Raw genomic sequence first — 21019 nt, forward strand, 5'->3', positions numbered from 1 at the left:
CTAGGGTGGTTGCAGGGAGCATATCCTGCAAAACACCTCTATTTGGATTTGAATCATTTTCCAGTTGGCTAGCAGTGTCGTTACCATTGTGGGCGGGCATAGAGTTCAAGCGTCGTCCGCGACCATGACGGCGCTTGTCTAAGGCTTCTTTAGTTCTGTCCTGAACCAACTAATCACACTAAAAGGGGGGTTAGCCCTATTAATGGTTTGTTCTTTTCGTCGCCTTTTACGACTGGCAGAACATACCGGAGGCCTATTGTTTTATTATAATTATTATTATTATTATCATTATTATTATTATGAGGAATATTACTACGTTTGTGCTTGTGAAATTCTTTTGAATATACACGCATCAAGAAAAGATTTTGCTCACTCCGGTTTCTAGAACCCCTGAAGATAGACGTTGACTGTGAATATTGTATCACAGACACAGTCCCTTTGACTGTTGTCACTAAACCTGCCCAAAGATGTAAATAGCTATGCGTGAACAGCGACTATTAGACGCAGGGGTCCGACAGCCGATCAGTTCCAGTCATTCCACCAGGGAGGAGGTACATGGCTTGTGCTGTCTGTAATTCAACTATGCCTAGACGGTCAGTACCGCGGTTCGATTGCGTTCTCATTGTAACTTTGTGCCATGAAGTGTTCTCAACAAGGGAAGTGTCCAGGCGTCTCAGAGTGAACCAAAGCGATGTTGTTCGGATATGGAGGAGATGCAGAGAGACAGGAACTGTCGATGACATGCCTCGCTCAGGTCGCCGAAGCGCTACTACTGCAGCGGATAGCTACCTATGGATTATGGCTCGCAGGAACCCTGACAGCAACGTCACCATGTTAAATAATGCCTTTCGTGCAGCCACAGGACGTTGGGTTACGACTCAAACTGTGCGCAGTAGGTGGTATGATGCATAACTTCACTCCTGACGTCCATGGCGAGGTCCATCTTTGCAACCACGACACCATGCAGCACGGTACAGATGGGCCCAGCAACATGCCGAATGGAGCGTTCAGGATTGGCATCACGTTCTCTTCTCCTACGAGTGTCACATATTCATTCAAACAGACAATCGTTGGAGACGTGTTTGGAGGCAGCCTAGTCAGGCTGAACGCCTTAGACACACTGTCCAGCGAGTGCAGCAATGTGGAGGTTCCCTGCTGTTTTGAGGTGGCATTATGTGTGGCCGATGTACGCCAGTTTCCGTTACATTACATTAATTTCGGTTATTATTTCATAAACGAATCCAGAAATAAATATCGTACAGGACTGCGTAATTAATGATAGAAATTTCTAGTGTGGCAATAATTACAAATTCAAATGTTTGTAAAAGAATAATTGTAACTGTACATTCAGAACTAGTACTTGTCGATTATAACATCGAAACTAAAACATCTTATAAAGTAATTTCTTTTCGTAAATTTCATCTTGAAATATAACTTACTGTGTATCAGACTATATGAAAGTTTTCAGGAAAGCAACAGAGGTAATACTGACCTGTGCGAAAGTCGAAAAATGATACTGGTATCGACAATTACTGTTGAGGGAAAGTAATGCTAGAGGAGGATGTGCTGCTGGAGTGCTTACTATCTCTAATTAAATTTATTAGAACAAACATATTTATAAATATCGACAAGCGAATGAAGAAACGTATAGAGTTTTCCCGAAAATGTATGCCTATCGTGATTTGCGAAATCCCATATACATGCAGTCTGCTAAGGTACCCGGAACTACTTTGCACCTTGACGCTTCGAGCTGCAGACAGAGAGGCAGGCGCCATTTGGCACTTAACCTATGTAACAGTGAGACGTTGTTAAAGTAACTAGAACGAATAGTGTAGGTGCAAAACTTTTGAGTATCACAGAATTCGCACTTGTACTAGAAAACTGAAGGCTTCAGTGGACGTCGAACACGTTCCTCTTACGAAGTTCGAATTCTGAGGCCTGGACCACCATGAACTCTAGCTTCCAGCTCTCCTACGCAGAGATACATCAGTTACATAAAAGACGCGTAAAAATTCTCTTGCGATTTCTCGGAATTGCCTCACGGTGCACCTTACTATTCGCACATTATGTTGTTTTAATGGCATACTAAGGGTGTACAAAATTTGAAGTAAATCCCTGATCCCAACGCAGTGGCCTCCCCTCCTCAGTTTTTTTTTCATTTTTTTTAATTACAATGGGCAGCCAGCCAGCTGACCGACCACGCTGAGCCACTGTGCCGCCAATCCCAGACCACGGGATGTATTCAAACAAGTAACGAAAGAACAGGTAAAGTGTCCTGTCGTTCTACAACTTGAAACGTTCGTGAGAAATTCTTTCTTTACTGGCCGTGAGCAGAGAAACACAAAATTCATCGATGGTAATAGTTGTTATGTCAGGAATCGATGAGGTGTGATTTTCTAATACACACGACCTACACATTTCAATTAAACATGATATATTTAACTAAATACAGAGGTACATGGAAGCAGTGCTTACACTTTGTGGTATCAGAGAAAAGCGCCACAGATAAGCGAGAATAAATGAAGTACATAATGATCCCTTGTTTGTTTACCAAGGCTATATTATATTGTTCATTTCCGCTTCACTCTCTCAGCGCATGTCTCTGACCGAATGATATTACGACTTTTATCACAAAACGTATTTATTTACACAAAAAGCAAAAACATTATTTTATATAAATTAATACGTTTCCATAAACACAGTTTCGAAATCACTTTGGAGCAAGGCAACAACTGTCTTTTTTAAATAACAATCATATATAACGTTTTAAATAGACCATCAGCGTCAAACGAAAAATGGGGTCTAGATGCTTTGATCTAATGAAACTGCATGGTTCCAGACTCTTTCAAGGCTCAAACGTCTATGACGTATATATGTAGGCTGAAGAGAGAATGAAAATTGTTTCATTTGATATCATGAATATAACTGCAATATTTGTTATGGGACAACTAATGAAGTACCTTAATGATCGGTTCTTCTTGGGTGTCATATTTAGATTTCAGGAATTGGTAAATTTTGATCAATTGTGGCACGCAGTCCACTGTAATGGCGTCCAATTGAGAGACTTGAGAGACTTACACCAGACCATGGATCCACTGGTTATTGTTATTTTTATTTTGCCAATTCACTGCTATAGGATGCAAGGGACTTCTAGGTTGTTATAAAGTTTATTTCAGTCAATGCTAGCAAAATTATTTACTCAATATGTCCGTTCCGAATTTCTACTCATTATCAATACCCCACTAATTTTGCTTGGAAAATGACTGCGTCAAAACATGCTAGGAGCCAACATTTTACTGAGGCTCTTTCTAGAGGCTTCTGATAGAAGTATCAATGAAATATTGACTCCTAGCGTGTTTTCACAATAATTTAGGAAAGGAAGCTTCTAGAAAAAATAGAAACAACTAAGAACTACTATACAGGTAATATTTTTGTCAACTTCAGTTCAAAACTTGTGACATTTGTGTTCAGTTCCGAACTGTATACCCAATAATGTTGTTAACACTTGTTTTGTCCAAATAAATTAGTAGTAGTACTGACAGATTGAAAAATTTAATGATGTCCTGGATTTTTGTACCGTTGTTTTGAAGATATCATCATTCTGCTTAAAATAATGTGGGAACCCTAAGGGAAATGTGATCCAATAGTCTTGCTCTTGATTACCTTCTGGCTGATTGGAGAAGAAATTTTGGTATTATTTTGATGAACTATGCATCATAATTAAATTTATTCTGTAAGATGTTGAATCTTGGAAAACAATCGCTTTGAATGAGACAGGACTGAAGGGAGTTTGAACTCCTGTTGTGAGTGTACCTACAAGGAACAATAAAACGAAAATGCGAATACGCTGCTTGTTTACGAGCTGTCTCCACGTCTCACAATTCCGAGAGCAGCAAATTCAGGAACGAAAGAATAACATGTTGACGCAATAGACATCAAACAATTTTTCCCTCCTCATGAATGATGCACATGTAATGTCCTCACGATCCACCATTGTGCCTGCTAAGGCATCACAACAACTTGTGCAATGGTTTGTTTTACATAAGGCAGAAGCATGACACAGTGAAACAGCAGATGATCGTTCACTTAATGTTCGGCAAGAGTAAATTCTAACAAAGGTGTTTATCAATCATTCAAATTTTACACAATAAGAACTAGAAGGTCTTCGCAATACAGCACTATATTTGATACTTTTTGACAATTCGATACATTACATCAGTAGAAGGGCAACCTATGTGTGGACCCACTTTCCATTGTTGCCAAATTTATTCAAGATGACGGTGATGACGTCATCCAAGATGGCGGCATGTAGACTTGGCAACAGCGCATGACGTCATCCAAGATGGCGGCTTTTGGCTGGAAAATAGGCCAATTGTGCTACGTCCACTAACCTAACCTACAGAAAAAATGGCGGGAAGTTTGAATTTTGGCAGGGAAATAGACCAGTTGTGCTATGTCCACTAACCTAAGTCTCCAGAAAAAGGCCCGCCGCGCACGCGTGTGGTCATCGGGGAAGAGGGTTCCAGAGTCTCCAGCCAAGTTCAGCTTCTGAGCGCTCGTGACAGCTGACCAGAAAGGGCACTCTCCTCTGACACATGTCAAAGCTGCATTGTTCTTCTCATGTATACCGCCGGCGTCTCAGGTCTGGACCTGCCTTCACATCTATTGTCAGAATAAAATAGGCGCATGTAATCATTGAGAACACTATTTATTTTTTCGAACATTTTATTTAACCATACAGTATATCTATCACGCTATCACAAAAGACCCACCCAGATGTGTCCTGGACCATGTTGCACAGCCCACAGACATGCACCCAATCATAATTTCAGTACACACTATAGCAAACTGCTACTAAATAATTCTTCACACAGATGTGTAAATACGCTTAGAACTCGTAAACTACCCTAATAACGCAGATCAGAGCCTGCAGATCCTCTCGCAAAATAACTCAGCAGACGTGTGCAGGTACCCCCCACTCCGCACCAAGCCCATAGGATCGTGAAGTCACCCATCCATCTGATTTGAGACCTCGCACAGCCCCTGCTCAGCTTTCGCAAGCGTGAGTTGGCGCGGTCAATGCGCTCGAGAGTGGTCAAAGCACACACATATGTCCATCCAGGACCGTGATCCGTCAGAATCCCGAGCCGCGACCACCTAACGCAGGTGAAAGTCAACTTTATATCAACGTAGCATAATTCCAAAGCATAGCCTCAATACACTAGACACATCATAGCAGCACATGTCTTTACCTCCTACGACACAGTAGCACACTGCGCATTGCTCCCGAAATGACATTACACGGACCTTTAACTAACCATAACTACACATCCCTGCTCTCGCCTCGTCGCGTGACCAGCTATCTAAAACCTTCTCAATATTATTCTTACTTTACAACATTTTTTTAAACAATAAGGTCTAATTTACATCTCCCACTGCACCCTAACCTCACACCTGTCCCACCATCAACATACGCAAACGTCCTCAACCCTATGTTGACACTCATATATCACCCCACAAAGCATGTCCATCAATCAGTTTACCATTCTCATCCCCTATTTTCGAATTACAAACGTAGCCTCTATCTAAACAGCAATCAACTCATCTTTCTTGCACTTTCAACAGTAAAATTAATTCTACACACACCCAGAAATACCAAACACCATGAAAGAGTCAAACTTTTATACAGAGCATCAAGCATATATGACACTCACACCAATATTAAAAACTTGGCTATTTGGAAATAAATGTTTTGCATTATTTACGAGCGGTTTGCATGTCAGTAGGCTGTGCTATGAGTTATTTTTAACTGTTTACAATTAGCAAGCGTGTGTCTAGAGCATTATAAGTGAGTTATGTAGCAGTGTTTTGCAGGTATGTATGGTGTGGAACATGTCGGTGTGATACACATACTCCATTCCTAAATAAAGTAAATTGATTCCTCCATCCATGGGCCTAGTGCAGGGTGAGTCCTTTTACCCGAAACGTGTAGGAAGAGGTTGAGTGCTGGTGGCTTACTTTAGAGGTGATGAGCTTCGTTTGCAACAATTTTCTTAGGTTGGTTGCGGAAGTGCAAGTGAGCTTTGTTTACTGGCAGATTTCAAACTTGGCGCTGGTTCCTAGGAGGAAGTGGCGGTCGGGTTGCTGAGGTTAGTACAAGTGCCCTTTCTTTCCAATAATTTTGTTAGGTTGGTAGAGAAAGCGAAAGTGACCTTTCTTTACTGCCAGAATTCAAACTTGGCGCTGGTTCCCAGGAAGAGGTGGCTGTCTTGTCCTTGAAAAGTAGTTGAAACTAGGTAGATGAACACCTTTGCATATGTATATGAAATGGTAAATTGAATTATTTAATATGATTAAAACCGAAATGGAATTAAGTACTTAGGTATTTAGAGAAGACTATGTCCGTCACGTGTATGGAGGGTGTGTGACGTAAGTGGGGCGGCAGTGCAGCGATTGTACAATTATAATGCACGCTTGAGAGAGAGTCAATTAGTGAGCATTTTAGTGCCAACCAAGTGACGGTGAAAGTTCGTAAGTGTGATCGATTATGGTGTTGGGATTTGAACTTGTGATAGATTTTTGTTATGGATGTAAGGAAAATGGCTTTCTCGCCGAGAAAATCGGACATCTTGAATAAATAATAGAAGATAATAATAAATAGAAGTACAGTTTTCGAGACATTATCGTGTTGGAATTTGGCGCAATTTGCTAGTGGAGGTAGGCCTATAATAATAAATAATAATAATAAATGATAATGAATGATAGTAAATGACAATGAATGAGAATGAATGTTAATAAATCACAATAAATAATAAATAAAAGTAAGGTTTTGCAGCCATTACCGTGTTGGAATTTGAATTTGGAGGGAATTATCTAGTGGAGGCAGGTCAATAATAATAAGAAATAATAAATGATAACAAATAATAATAAATGATAATAAATAATAATAAATGATAATGAATGTTAATATATAATAATGAATAACAGTGAATAATAATGAATAATTATAAAGAAAAGTAAGGTTCTGCATGCATTATCCTGTCGGAATTCAAACTTCCCACCTTTTTTTTCTGGAGGCCTAGGTTAGTGGACATAGCACAATTGGTCTATTTTCCCGCCAAAATTCAAACTTCCCGCCATTTTTTCTGTAGGTTAGGTTAGTGGACATAGCACAATTGACCTATTTTCCCGCAAAAGCCGCCATCTTGGATGACGTCATGCACTGTTGCCAAGTCTACATGCCACCATCTTGGATGATGTCATCACCACCATCTTGAATAAATTTGGCGACAATGGAAAGTGACGCCGCACATAGGTTGCCCTACTACTTACATCCACTTTAAAAATTACTTGTCATATCACTTAAGCAATAGGTAGGGACATTGATAGCTCTGAGCAGTATTGCAGCTAAATGGCAAAAGTATATTCTTGACCAACATGCTGGAACATTGTCTTGCTAAAAAATGCACTGTATCCGTTTCGATCTTGAATGCATGACAACTTCTTTTGAAATTCGAACACCGTTTCCTGTAAACAAAATGAAACATCCAAATTTCTTTTCGACAGAGAAGAATTTTCGAATTAAAACAGGTGCACTCTCACTTCCTGGAGTTTGGACTGTTGCAGTAATAACTTAGTATCAGGTCGTTTACCAGTTTTGTTGTAGCAAGCATAATTTGAGGTCGACAGAAAAGACATCCACAGTGGCATGTGAAATATGCGATTAATAAGGCGAACGTAGGCGTATGCTATATTTCCTATGACCGGACAAATTGTAGCCGTGATCCTCTCATTGTCGATCATCCTGAGGCACTTAGTTTTGCCAAGGTGTTAGGTAAACTCTTCACAGTGTTGGGACAGATAGTAGCAGAACCGTACGTACTGCCAGGAAACAGCATCCAGCAGTGGGTTGCTGTTGTGGAAGAAGGGGAAAATCCAGTGGGAATACCTGTGAGTGGGGCTCAGTACTTTGAAACCGCTTCGGTAGCGCTGACTGGATGAAAGGCGTAAATGTTTAACATTTCCCGGAGCCTACGAGGTGTAAAGGTGGAGACAAGTATACACCGTACCTATACTCTATGTTGTATGTAAGATTTGCATGTGACACTGTACCTAATGTTCCACTGTTAGTGAAACCAAGGCATAGAATCCGCAGAGCAATGCTTACCGATAGAATACAGGTACTGTAAGTAGGCTGTTTAGGTTTTTGTATTGGTAACGCCACCTCTGTATGAAAATCACTGGCTGTGCTGTGTGCAGTCTGTGGCTGGTTGGCATTGTTGTAATACTCGCCATTGTAGCGTTGGGCAGCTGGATGTTAACAGTGCGTAGCGTTGCGCAGTTGGAGCTGAGCCGCCAGCAGTGGTGGATGTAGGGAGAGAAATGGCGGAATTTTGAAATTTATGAGACTGGATGTCATGAACTGCTATATATATTATGACTTTTGCTGACCATTGAGGTAAATACATTGTTTGTTCTCTATTAAAATCTTTCATTTGCTAACTATGCCTATCAGTAGTTAGTGCCTTCCGTAGTTTGAATCTTTTATTTAGCTGGCAGTAGTGGCGCTCGCTGTATTGCAGTAGTTCGAGTAACCAAGATTTTTGTGAGGTAAGTGATTTGTGAAACGTATAGGTTAATGTTAGTCAGGGCCATTCTTTTTTAGGGATTTTTGAAAGTCAGATTGCGTTGCGCTAAAAATATTGTGTGTCTGTTTAAGCCCAGTCATGTATAATTTTTCTAAGGGGACGTTTCAATACAACCTAACAGCTATTGCATGCGTGTTTGTTACTGCGTACAACAATGTCCGAAATGTAAGAAAAAAGATTGTAAATTAAAGATTCACTGCAGTTAGCCGTAATTTTGAACACCGAATTTTAGTTTGAATGAATTTAGATTGCAGCTCCAAAAACTAACAAAACTTAATTTTTGTAAATCATTGTAATGACTCTCAAATGACGTAAATATTGTTTCAGAAAGACAAAGCAGCAACTAGACAAAATGTACACGTCCTAACTTACGTGTAAAAGTCACGTGTGACACGAACACAAATGACATTAATTTGGAAAGCGATGATGTTAATTACCATAATGATCACCAATAATAAGTGATGACTAGCAACACTTTATGGAAACTATTCTGTGTTACGTAACTCATCATTATGATTTCTGTTTGAAAATATATATAATTGTGACAAAAACTGGTTATTATTATGTACTTCTTGTCCTACAACTGATTGGTATTCAAATAGGTGCAATAAACTATTTTTCAGTACTAATACTATGTCCCCCTGTACACATAATATCGTTTACAAAATACAGTTTCAAATTCTAAAACTACTCTGACTACAAGAAAGCCAGGGTAGAAAATGAATGTCAGTTAAATCACTTTTTATCTCAACTGATTTTCTGCACTAGTAGGGTAATATGAGCAACTATGGTTACTAGCGCCTTTTGTTACAATAATCACTCGACTGAAAATCAACTGTAAATTTAACTAGATTTGGCTTCTTTTGACTATTTCTTTTACTTGTGACTTTCTCGGAGTTTATGGGGAAAGGATAGTAACCTGCTAATGGTTAACGACCAGAGTCAATGAAGTATCTCTCCGGAAGTTCGTTATTTGACAAAACACTCTATAATGTCACAAAAAGTCGCTAAGACTCTGGCATGCTTATTCGCAGCTCAAAATACTGGCTGAATCTTACTCTGGGATGCTTTGCTTGTGGCTCGAAGTTGTGCTTGTTATGACATCTCTTACTGGCAACAGGCTCTTCTTGATTAGCGAGCAGCTTGAATAATTTTGGACTACACAGTATTCTTCATTACTTCCAGAATCCTTTTGCGACCATATAATATGGCCACGAACTTGCCCCCGCACTTGTAATTAGCCTTGCCACATATTATAACATTCTCGACGCGAAAGAACTCTGACATTTCCGCGCCAAAACATACGTCTGTTCCATACCACAGATGATTCGCAAATAATTCTCTGTCTTCACCTCTACTGTCGCGCGCACTAGCACCGTAGCGTATAAATATCTAAGGAGTGAGCATTCAGATTCGCAGAACGAGTATTCTGTCCGCAGCATCTGCTGCAGCTCAAATCAAGTGATTTTTTGACGGCGCATTTTAGCCCTTATAGCGCTTGGCGTATTTTAAGTGCTTCGCTGCTACAGACAGATCACCTTCAGAAGTACCGTTAAATTTTTATTACACGTTTTATAGACATATTAAAACAATTTGATACTAGTAACTAAAGTTGGCTAAAAGATGTGAAGAGCAATGGTATTGTGCTATTACGTCACAGTACTATAGCTCAGATCCCCTTTATTTACGTTTTTTCGGTAACAGGACAAGAAGTGAAAACTAGTAATTTTTTTTTACGTTTTCAACTGCACTTATTCATATTGCTGAATCTATGTTCTTATTAACTGCGTTACAATTACACTGTAGACGGCGCCAAAGTGCCACGAAAAAACATTCGAACTTCGAAATTCTTACAGCGTGTACGGTAAACGATTTGCACCACCTGCTTATAAATTAATACTTTGAATTTTTCTTTATCTATTCCTCTGCTTCCTATAGACTGCATTTTTTCGCCATCTCATCGGAAAAGTAAAACCGTACAGCACGCACAAAAAACTAAAAAAATACTAGAGCAATGCCGAATTTTCGAGTAATAAAAGAAGTGACAGCCAAGAACTTTTTTTTTTTTACTTTTACTATTGCATTGATTCATATCGTCGAATCCGTTGTAATTAATGACGTTACAATGACACTGTATATGAAACTGCCTCATGCAGAAATACTTAGAAACACACAAGGGTTTGAGAACCTGCATAAATTGGAGGAAATTAATCAGACTATGATGTACAAATTTTACCTGCATATGAACATTGAACCAGTTTGTATACACTGACTGGCAGTTAGTCGAACACATTTGCAGATGTATCTATCGCTTCTCTCGTAAACGAATGGCTACGCAGAAATTATCTGTAGAGTACAAGACTTTATAATAGCGTGTCTCGATATTTTTCAACTTATAAAGTACCTCGTATCAATATGACAATTACAATTATACATTTTTTGTACATACCAACGAAAAGTAATTGGTCCTCTTTTCAGAGACACTCGCAACAACGATAACACTGCACCGTAGCTGTTACTAAAATTTAAACATGCAGAAAAGTATATAAAAGAAGGCGAATACGTCTAATATTAAAGTTTCGCTATTATCGCAAATTGTGAACAACCAGCGCCGTCCCAAAATCACATGACTAGCCCGATTTGATTTTGAGAACATGCGCAATAGGCTACGCTCAATCCATTGATATATATACTCTATGACTCGTGCCAACGATATTATTGTTACACGAAAGATATTCTCTATGCTTGATGCAATAAAAGCTTCCCTGAGACGGGCAGCGTCTTTACTTATCCTATCATTCATACATTACGTTTTTATAAAAACTAATTACTTAAAAAATTCATTAATATGTATATTTACAAAAACGGTTATAAATTTGAGAAATCAAGCAGTTGAAAAATACGTGAGACATGGATTGAAGTGTTACAAGTACAGAGCAGGAGGGATAAAGTGTCAATTTTGTTTGTGTGGTCTGCGAGCAGAGATGACAGGGGTTTAGTAATGGATAGCCATCATCTACGGAGATACCTTCTCGTGTAGCTCAACGTCTACGCGCTAGCTTGCGAGGTACCGTAAGCCAGGTCTGGATCAAATCTGCGAAGTGGATAAACCACTGGCAAAGGAGTCAGCCTGTGTGTAGTTTCCCGACGGTTTTCCTCTTTTCAACAGGCAAATGGTGGGATGATACTCTACTTCCACTTCAGAATGGTTCAAATGGCTCTGAGCACTATGGGACTTAACATCTATGGTCATCAGTCCCCTAGAACTTAGAACTACTTAAACCTAACTAACCTAAGGACATCACACAACACCCAGCCATCACGAGGCAGAGAAAATCCCTGACCCCGCCGGGAATCGAACCCGGGAACCCGGGCGTGGGACACGTCAGAATGTTCGTACACAAACAATTAAAAAGCGACAACAATTAAAAGGTGAGAACACAGAACAAAGAATACATGGTTCACGTACAGAGGCGCACACAACCTCCCTTCCTTAAGTAATTCACGAGTGTGGCGACAGGAAGAGCATCCGACTGGAAAGATAAAATGTAATAAACGTGGATAAAAAGATGTCGGTTAACTTGCTGCGTTCAAATCCGGATAATATTCTAAGCTTTCACTGACGTCACCCTCAAAAGGTTCAGATTTCATCCGAATTTGATGCGGCTAGTTAACCGAGAACTTTTCATGCAAGGACTCTTTCGTGGAAGATTTCGTATCTGTAACAAGTTTCTCAAAATAGCGGACCCTGTACGAAACGCCAGGAAAGTGAGACTGAACGATTCACGATCGCTGAGTTCGGGAGAAGAGTATAGAGGCGATACGGTTCTTTAGACAGGCGGCAGACCATTACGATTGAGGAATCTTAATAAGTCAGAGTAGCCTATTGTCACACTGTATGGTTACATTACCCGTGTTAAAATGGACCGTTTACCAACTGCGGGAAAGGTCGATATCGTGTAGATGTATAGCTATTGTGATCAAAATGCCCAACGGGCGTGTGCTATGTATGCTGCTCGGTATTCCGGACGACATCATCCAAGTGTCCGGACCGTTCGCCGGATAGTTTCGTTATTTATGGAAACAGGAAGTGTTCAGCCACATGTGAAACGTCAACCACGACCTGCAACAAATGATGATTCCCAAGCAGGTGTAGTAACATCGGTAGAACATTACGTAGAAAATCAGATTACATTGCACCATTTAGATTACCATCGAAGGATAATTGGCCCCCATTTTATCGATGGCAATCTAAATGGTGCATTGTAATCTGATTTTCTACATAATGTTCTACCGATGTTACTACACGATGTTTCACTGCATGACAGAATGGCGATGTGCTTCCAACATGATGGATGTCCGGGACATAGCTCGCGTGCGGTTGAAGCGGTACTGAATAGCATATTTCATGACAGGTGGATTGGTCGTCGAAGCACCATACCATGGCCCGCACGTTTACGGGATCTGATGTCTTCGGATTTCTTTCTGTGGGGAAAGTTGAAGGATATTTGCTATCGTGATCCACCGACAACGCCTCATAACCTGCGTCAGCGCATTGTCAATGTATGTGCGAACATTACGGAAGGCGAACTACTCGTTGTTGAGAGGAATGTCGTTACACGTATTGCCAAATGCATTGAGGTTGACGGACATGATTTGAACATTTATTGCATTAATGTAGTATTTACAGGTAATCACGCTGGAACAGCATGCGTTCTCAGAAAAGATAAGTTCACAAAGATAAATGTATAACATTGGAACAACCGAAATAAAATGTTCAAACGTACCTACGGTCTGTATTTTAATTTAAAACACCTACCTGTTACCAACTGTTCGTCTAAAATTGTGAGCCATATGTTTGTGACTATAACAACGCCATCTGTCACAAAGCGAAAAAAGTGGTTCAACTAAAACATTCATATTTCTTTACGTACTACACGAATATGTAATTAAAAATGGGTGTTCCTATTTTAAAAAACTCAGTTGATATGCGTTTGACCTATGGCAGCGCCATCTAGCGGGCCAACCATAGCGCCACCTGGTTTCCCCCTTCAAGCTAGAAAGTTTTGTACTTTGTAGTTTTTTCGTTTGACGCTTATTTCGTGAGATATTTGGCCCCGTCACGCTTAATGGACCACCCTGTATACCCTAAGGGAAAAAAAAGGCAAAGATGACGCAAAAGAAAGGAATTATTCGAATAAGCCGGAAGTCGGTAATGTTTTAGTACATTTACGGACAAATAGATAATTACAGTATCAAAAAAATTGTATGATTTATTCAAGAGAAAGAGTTTCACAGACTGAGCAAGTCAGTAATACAATAGTCCACCTCCGGCCCATATGCAAGCAGCTATTCGGCTTCGAATCGATTCCTCGGTTGTTCTCCTCAGGGATGTCGGCCAGATACAGTCGAATCGGCCCGTTGCATCGCTAAAATCCCGAGCTGGTTGGAGGGCCCTACCCATAGTGCTGCAAACTTTCTCAACTGAGGAGGTATCCGCGACATTTCGACCAAGGTCGGTTTTGCCAACCGCGAAGACAAGCAGTAGAATCCCTCACCATGTGTGGGAGGGCATTATCTTCCTGTTAAGTAGGGCCTGGGTGGCTTGCCATGATGTGCAACGAAACGGGCTGTAGAACATCGCCGACATACCGTTGGTAGTGGGATAAGGGTGGCATCAGCGCCATTTGTTAGCGTGGGTTGCCTACATCAGGGGCAATTATACGGTATTGCTGATTATTCATTGTTCGGATCGGATGGCCATCTGCCGTTTCATCCAAGGTTTTACCGAGGAGCGACATGTTTTAAAGCGGACTTGCACCTTGGAATTCGTGGCACGTGGAGTATTAGTTTTATATGACCTGAGGATATACGTCCAGCGCATGAAACTGGTCATCATACAGCCAAGACACAATAAACAGCTATTGCGGATTTGGACTTTCACTCGGTTTATTATAGACTATTTTACCATCTCTGATTTTAGATTGTTTGATTGTCGTTCACATTATGTACAAGTTTTTTAGCTGTGGTTGCCAGATGTGTAAAGTTATTTGTGATATTGTTTACTATTCATCTAGACATGCTGTTGCAGACATAGGCTCATGGCTCATGGCTAAAGATATTGATGAAATTCATGAACCTTACATTATTTGATGACTAACTGAAAACCTCAGCTGCCGACAGGTGTTGTTGATATACCTCGATGTGGACAGCTCAAAATGTGTGGCCCGACCGGGACTCGAACCCGAGATCTCCTGCTTACATGGCAGACGCTCTATCCATTTTTTTTTTTTTTTTTTTTTTTTTTTTTTTTTTTTTTTTTTTTTTTTTTTTTTTTAAGGAGGTGCGGGAGGGCGGGGAAGGCAGAGCGATCAGGGGTCGTAACCCGAGGCCTGGTCGCAGTGTCCCCCTCGTCCGTCAAGGAATCAGGGATGGGAAGGGGAAATCTTTTGTGGGAATTATTATTTACTTATTTTTATTTACTGTTTTTAATACATTCTTAATGTGGTTTTACTTTATACCACAACAAAAATAAATGTATCTAGCACCGCATCGTGCTCTGAGAAAAAGAAAACAATATCTCGGCACGTTCCTACACCGAGGTAATGTATATGGGGAAAACAAAACAATGTGCTTCATACAGGATGCAGAAGGGTGTGTCGCTACTCTCCTTACGCTTCATCATCCAGGTACGTCTTCACGTATATCATGTTGTTCCACCGAGAATCGAACTTAGTCATGTCAGCTCACTCAATGGGTATCTTCTCCTACCTGTTGATGATCCAGCTGCGTGGAGGGTCGCGTAGGGCACTCCCTAAGTAATTATAAAAATGCTGTCTGTATTTTGGGTTCCGTACGATCTTGCAATGACGTTCTTGTAGGTAGTTCCAAAAGTCTAATACATCTTTAGGTCCATCGCGAAATAAGTAGTGTACCGCATGCGCACGGATCCACGTGACAGCGTTGGTCTTGGCGCGCGGGAAATACTGTTGATCCGGAAATAGTAGAAACCGAGGTGTAATGTGTTCCGGAGTCACTCGTAGAAAATACGACAAAATTTGTCGCACCAAGCGCCATACGTCTTCTGCCGCGCCACATGTGAGACGGTGTTCGTCCGTGTCTGGTATCCCGCAGTCTACGCAGAGACGCGATTCCGCCATGTTTATTTTGTGCAGGTTTGATCAGGTGATCTGTTTACCATTGACTGTGATGTACCACGTGGATCGGACGGCTGTGTCCAGTGGAATCGCGTGAATCGTCTTCCACACCACCTTACAATTAACCTGAGGGCTTTTGGTCTCCACGATGTTTGGTGGGCGCCTCTGCTGTAGGACATGTTATATATCCCGCGCCGACGCCTGTTTCGTCGGTGGTACTGCGATACGGACATAGCGGTGTTCAATGTAAAAGTTCCCGAAGTAGTAGAAGGGTGGGGGTATGTCTTGCGTCGTCAGTGGGGGCATAATGGAGGGCAGAGCTAAGGACTCCAACAGCAAACCTGTCAAACTTTCCGGGTGGTGGCGCCACAGCTTGATGTGTGAGCTGACGTACAGGGCCACAGCTCTGTCGTGGACATGGACTAGACCAAGACCTCCCCTTTCTGGGGGAAGGGTCAGTGACTCATAATCGACTTTGAAGAGCTATGTGTGGAAGGCGCGATGCGAGGTAAACATTGACGAAGTGTGTCCTTTGGAGAATGTCGAGGGTCCGCAGACGAAGGTTGAAGATCTGGACCCGAATTTGTTGTAATAAGCGGCGGTAGTTAAGAGCCGCGGTGCGCCGTATGTCGTCGTGAAACTCTATTCCGAGACATTTGATAGTGCCACGAAGCTGTAGGGGTTCGACACACGCTGGGGTCAACCCGTCCCCTATGGCCATGGCGACCGATTTGGCGAGGTTGAGACAGCTGCCGGAAGCCACACCGTACGTGGTAATCCATTCTAGTGCTCTGTTGACATCGTCGCGATTGCGGAACACGAGAACCAGGTCGTCTGCATATGCTGTACATCGAAATGTGACGTCACGTAGGGTAAGGCCGGTGAGGCGTTGACGGAGACCACAGAGGAGCGGTTCCAGTGCCAGAGCATATAGTAACGTCGACAAGGGGCAGCGTTGACGGACGGAGCGGAAAATCGGGAGGGACTGCGAGAGACGCCCGTTAACGAGCACTTTGGAAGTCGCCCCTCGGAGTAGGCGCATTACGACGTCTGTGAATTGCTGTGGGTACTGCATGTGCTGGAGAACGGACGTTAGATACGCGTGATCCACTCGATCAAAAGCTTGGCTAAAATCTAGTGATGCCAGCGCTCCCGGGATGCGGCGTGCCCTGGCTAGGGATATTAAGTCACGGTATCGACACAGTGCTGTGTGGATGTTGTTGATACCCCCTAGGGAAGTCTGATCTGGCGAGATGACGTAAGGTAGGGTCGGTCGTAGACGGTTTGCTAATAGTCTGGTGAATATCTTCATGTCGCAGTTGACGAGTGTTAGCGGGCGGTAATCTTGTATTCGAGCCCCACCTTCAGGCTTGTGAACCGGTATAATTATTCCTTCTACGAAGGTCTCAGGGAGCGGCACCGCGGGGGACATAAGCTCCCGACAGATGTCTGTTAACTTGGGAGCCAGTAAATACTGGAAAGTTCTATAAAACTCCACAGGGAGCCCATCGGGGCCAGGAGACTTATTCGCCGCTCCTTTACCGATGGCGTCGATAACTTCGTCTTCCGTAATGTCGTTCAATAATTCAGTTTGTAAATCCTGTGGGACAATGCCGTAAACCAGTTGTGAGACTGCTGTCACCGTCGTCGGGTCGGAACATTGAGCAGAATAAAGTCGTGCGTAATGGTCGAAGAAGGCTGCAGCAATATCGCGTTGTGTGGTGTGATGATGGCCGTCCTCAGTGGTGATGACATGTATCAGCGCCCGTCTTCGCAGTGTACGTTCTCGGATGACGTGGTACATGGTGGGTCGTTGCGTTGCGAGTCTGTCTTGTGTCCGCGCTCGGACGATCGTCCCTTCGAGGTGTCGGCGCATATGGGCTACGATCTGTGCTTTCGCACGCTGAACTGTCAGATATCGTTCCGGTGTGGGTGGCAAGGAGGCGCATTCGCGAAGGACGGTGAAATAAAAATCAAGGATCTGCCGCCTCCAAGCAGCAGTCTCACGACCATACGTAATAAAGGTTCGCCGTAGGGCCGGCTTGGCGCAGGTTAACCACCAACTAATAGACGTAGGATACGTTGGGAGGCGGCGGACGCACAAACTCCACGTGTCTTCGATGGCGCGTCGACAATCCGGAGAAGCGAGATGAGCAAGGTTTAATTTCCAGGGATGTCGGCTGCGCCACACCCGTTGGCGACGAAGGGTGACGGCACATATATAGGCCTCGTGATTAGAAAAGGCTACTGGCCACACCTCCGCGTCACTCACCGTTGCCGCGAGAGAACGGGAGACGTAAATCCTATCGATGCGACTAGACGAGTGACTCGTGAAATGGGTGTATCCCGGTCTATTTCCTCGGACATGTTCCCATGTATCTACTAGCTGGAGATCGCCGATGAGTGTCCCAAGTTCGGGGCACGGTGAATGGCGTGGCAGCTGATCTTTAGGTGCTTGGGTGCAATTGAAATCGCCCCCTAATATCAAGTCATCGTGCCTGCCCTGAAAAAGCGGTGCTATTCCTTCTGCGAAGATGAGCGATCGGTCACGACGGCGATTCGTTCCGGAAGGGGCGTACACTTTGATAAACCGGACGCCTTGCACCGTTACGGCCATTCCTCTAGCGTCGGGGAGATATCGGACTTCGTCCGCCTCGAGGCCCTCTCTGAGGAGAATGGCGACTCCACTGTTAGTTGGCGAGGCGTGGGACACATGAGCCGTATAACCATACATACCAGGGAAATCGGCGACGAAGACTTCTTGGAGAAAGACAATGTCAACGTCTGCTGCATTGAGCATGTCTTGGAGCAGCGACAACTTCGTACGTGTCCGAATGGTGTTAATGTTGATGGTCGTTAAGCGATAGGTTTGTAGATCGTCTCCTGAGGTGGGGGCTGCCGTCAGTGTCGCCGTAAAAGGTGGGGCCTGTGATCTGCTGCCCGCGTCCGCGCCGTCATCTGTTGCTACTCGGGAGGGGCCGAGGTGTGCGAGGAGAGACCCCTCTCCTCATCCACCACAGCGGCCGCAGAATCGTCTTCAATGTCATCCGCCCAAGGTCCGTAAGTTAACGGTGGCTGCGGTAGAACACTTGTGGGCTGAGTGACTAAGGGTGAATCCGCAGTTGTTTCCGGTTGTGTACCAACGGCGGGCGCTGTGCTGGCCATCCGTTTGTCCGAGGGAGCGGAATCGGGTTTGTCAAAATCAGACAAAGTGACAGGTGAGGGCGATCTCGTGTCATCCATTCTCCTCGTCGTTTCGTCGCCCGTCCGGTCGTCAACTGGAGAAGACGTCCGCTGGAGGCAATCGTCTGAGGATGTGCGACGTCGCTTTTTGTGTTTTCTCGGTGACCTTTGTTTGCGGACGTGGGTTTCTGTGTCCGAAAGAGTTTGTGGTTCCCATGTAGCATCCCCCTCAGGGAGAAAGGCAGAGGTCGGTACAACCCTAGCGTCGAGTTCCATTCTCTCGTCCGAATCTTCATGTGGAGTCGATGGGCGGCGTTCTTCAACCCCTGCAGACACCGTAATGGTGTTGGTCAATCCAGGACCGGCGACAGGTGCGCATTCTAACGCTTCCTGTCTTCCGGGGGGGGTTGTCGTCTGTCATGACGGTCGATCGTGTCACCTCTGCGTAATTGAGGGGGAGGGCCGTGAGCGTAGGAAGTGATGTCGTGTCATGCAATGGAAGTTGTGTAACCCGACGTTGAATACACGCCGAGGGCACATGACCCTCCTGGCCGCAACCAGAACAAGTACGAGGTTGGCCGTCGTACATTATTATTACTCGACAGCCACCTATGACTAAGTAGGACGGCACATGTTTCTTTAATTCAATTTTCACTTGTCGGACGCCGTTGAGGACTTGGTACGTCTCGAAGGTGTTCCATTTTTCGGCCACGTGGCTAATTTCCGTCCCATAAGGGCGGAAAGCTGAGGTAACGACGTCCGGTGGTACTTCGAAAGGGAGTTCGAAGACTCTTAGTGTGCGTAATCCTAGTCCAGCATGGTCAACAGTAACCTCTCCGATGTGACCATCGGAGTGTTTGAACTTGAGAGTGTTCGCGCATCTGTTCACAACTGCGTGACATAACTCGTCATCGACCATCTTGACGTAAACGACGCTGCTTGTGATGGATAGGTGGATACCGATGATGTGCTGTGTTGGTATTTGAACTTCGTCACGGATGAATCGTTCGACTTCAAAGGCTCGTGGTCGTGCGTAGTCGGGCTGGAAGCTGATCTTGATGGTAGCTTTTCTGTACGAATGAGCCATGGCGACTCAGTGTTAACGGACGCGAGTACTAGCTGCGGCGAGGAAGTAAACAAACTACGCGCGCTCGCGACTCTGCGGACGGGACCGCGACTCTGCGGACGGGACGTAAACAAGACGTCCTTGCCGCTCACCGGCCGAAAGCAGACTACCCATCTGAGCCACCGAGGACACAGATGAATAGCGCGACTGCAGGGACTTATCCCTTGCACGCATCCCGTGAGACACATTCCTAACGGTCCACAATTCTACATATGTATTGTACCTTATAGACATTTGCAAATGCACACAGGTTGCCCAAACTCTTACGGGAATCGCCAAAGCGTGCGCGATTAATGAGTGGGTGGGCAAATGTTTATAAGGTACAATACATATGTAGAATTGTGGACAGTTGGGAATGTGAGTCCCACGGGAAGCGTGCAAGGGATAAGTTGCTGCAGTCGCGCTATTCATCTGTGTCCTCGGTGGCTCAGATGGATAGAGCGTCTGCCGTGTAAGCAGGAGATCCCGGGTTCGAGTCCCGCTCGGGGCACACATTTTCAGCTGTCCACATCGAGGTATATCAACAACACCTGCCGGCAGCTGAGGTTTATTCCAGAGAAAAGCTGCACGGTCATCAACAGTAACTGTTGTTTCGAGAACAAGTTACTGTCTTCGTATATATACTTACATTATTTATCTTTATATTAATAGCCTTTACAGTTTGATAGTGATGCAATATCTCTAAGTGACCAATTTTGTATGGCTTTCTCCAGAAAGTGTTGAAAACTTTGATGTGAAAAAATAGATGATTTTGAGATATGGCACATTTAGACGTAGATGACGAGTATTTTGAGAGTATTTATGATTTTCTTTCGGATTTGCCTTTATGTCCTGAAAAAATAGCACCACCATCTGATAGCAGCAAGCCAAAGCAATTAACTTCTACATCGAATGACAAGGAAAAC

At 43.5% G+C, this 21019-nt stretch overlaps 1 non-coding gene across 1 annotated transcript; it reads left to right on the top strand.

The window, feature by feature from the left end:
• Window positions 1–20530: 20530 nt before the first annotated feature.
• Window positions 20531–20604, top strand: Trnat-ugu. Its single transcript has one exon. It is a non-coding gene; the product is annotated as a tRNA-Thr (tRNA).
• Window positions 20605–21019: the final 415 nt, after the last annotated feature.

The sequence above is a fragment of the Schistocerca americana genome, chromosome 2 (genome assembly GCF_021461395.2).
Source record: "Schistocerca americana isolate TAMUIC-IGC-003095 chromosome 2, iqSchAmer2.1, whole genome shotgun sequence".
Lineage (NCBI taxonomy): Eukaryota > Metazoa > Arthropoda > Insecta > Orthoptera > Acrididae > Schistocerca > Schistocerca americana.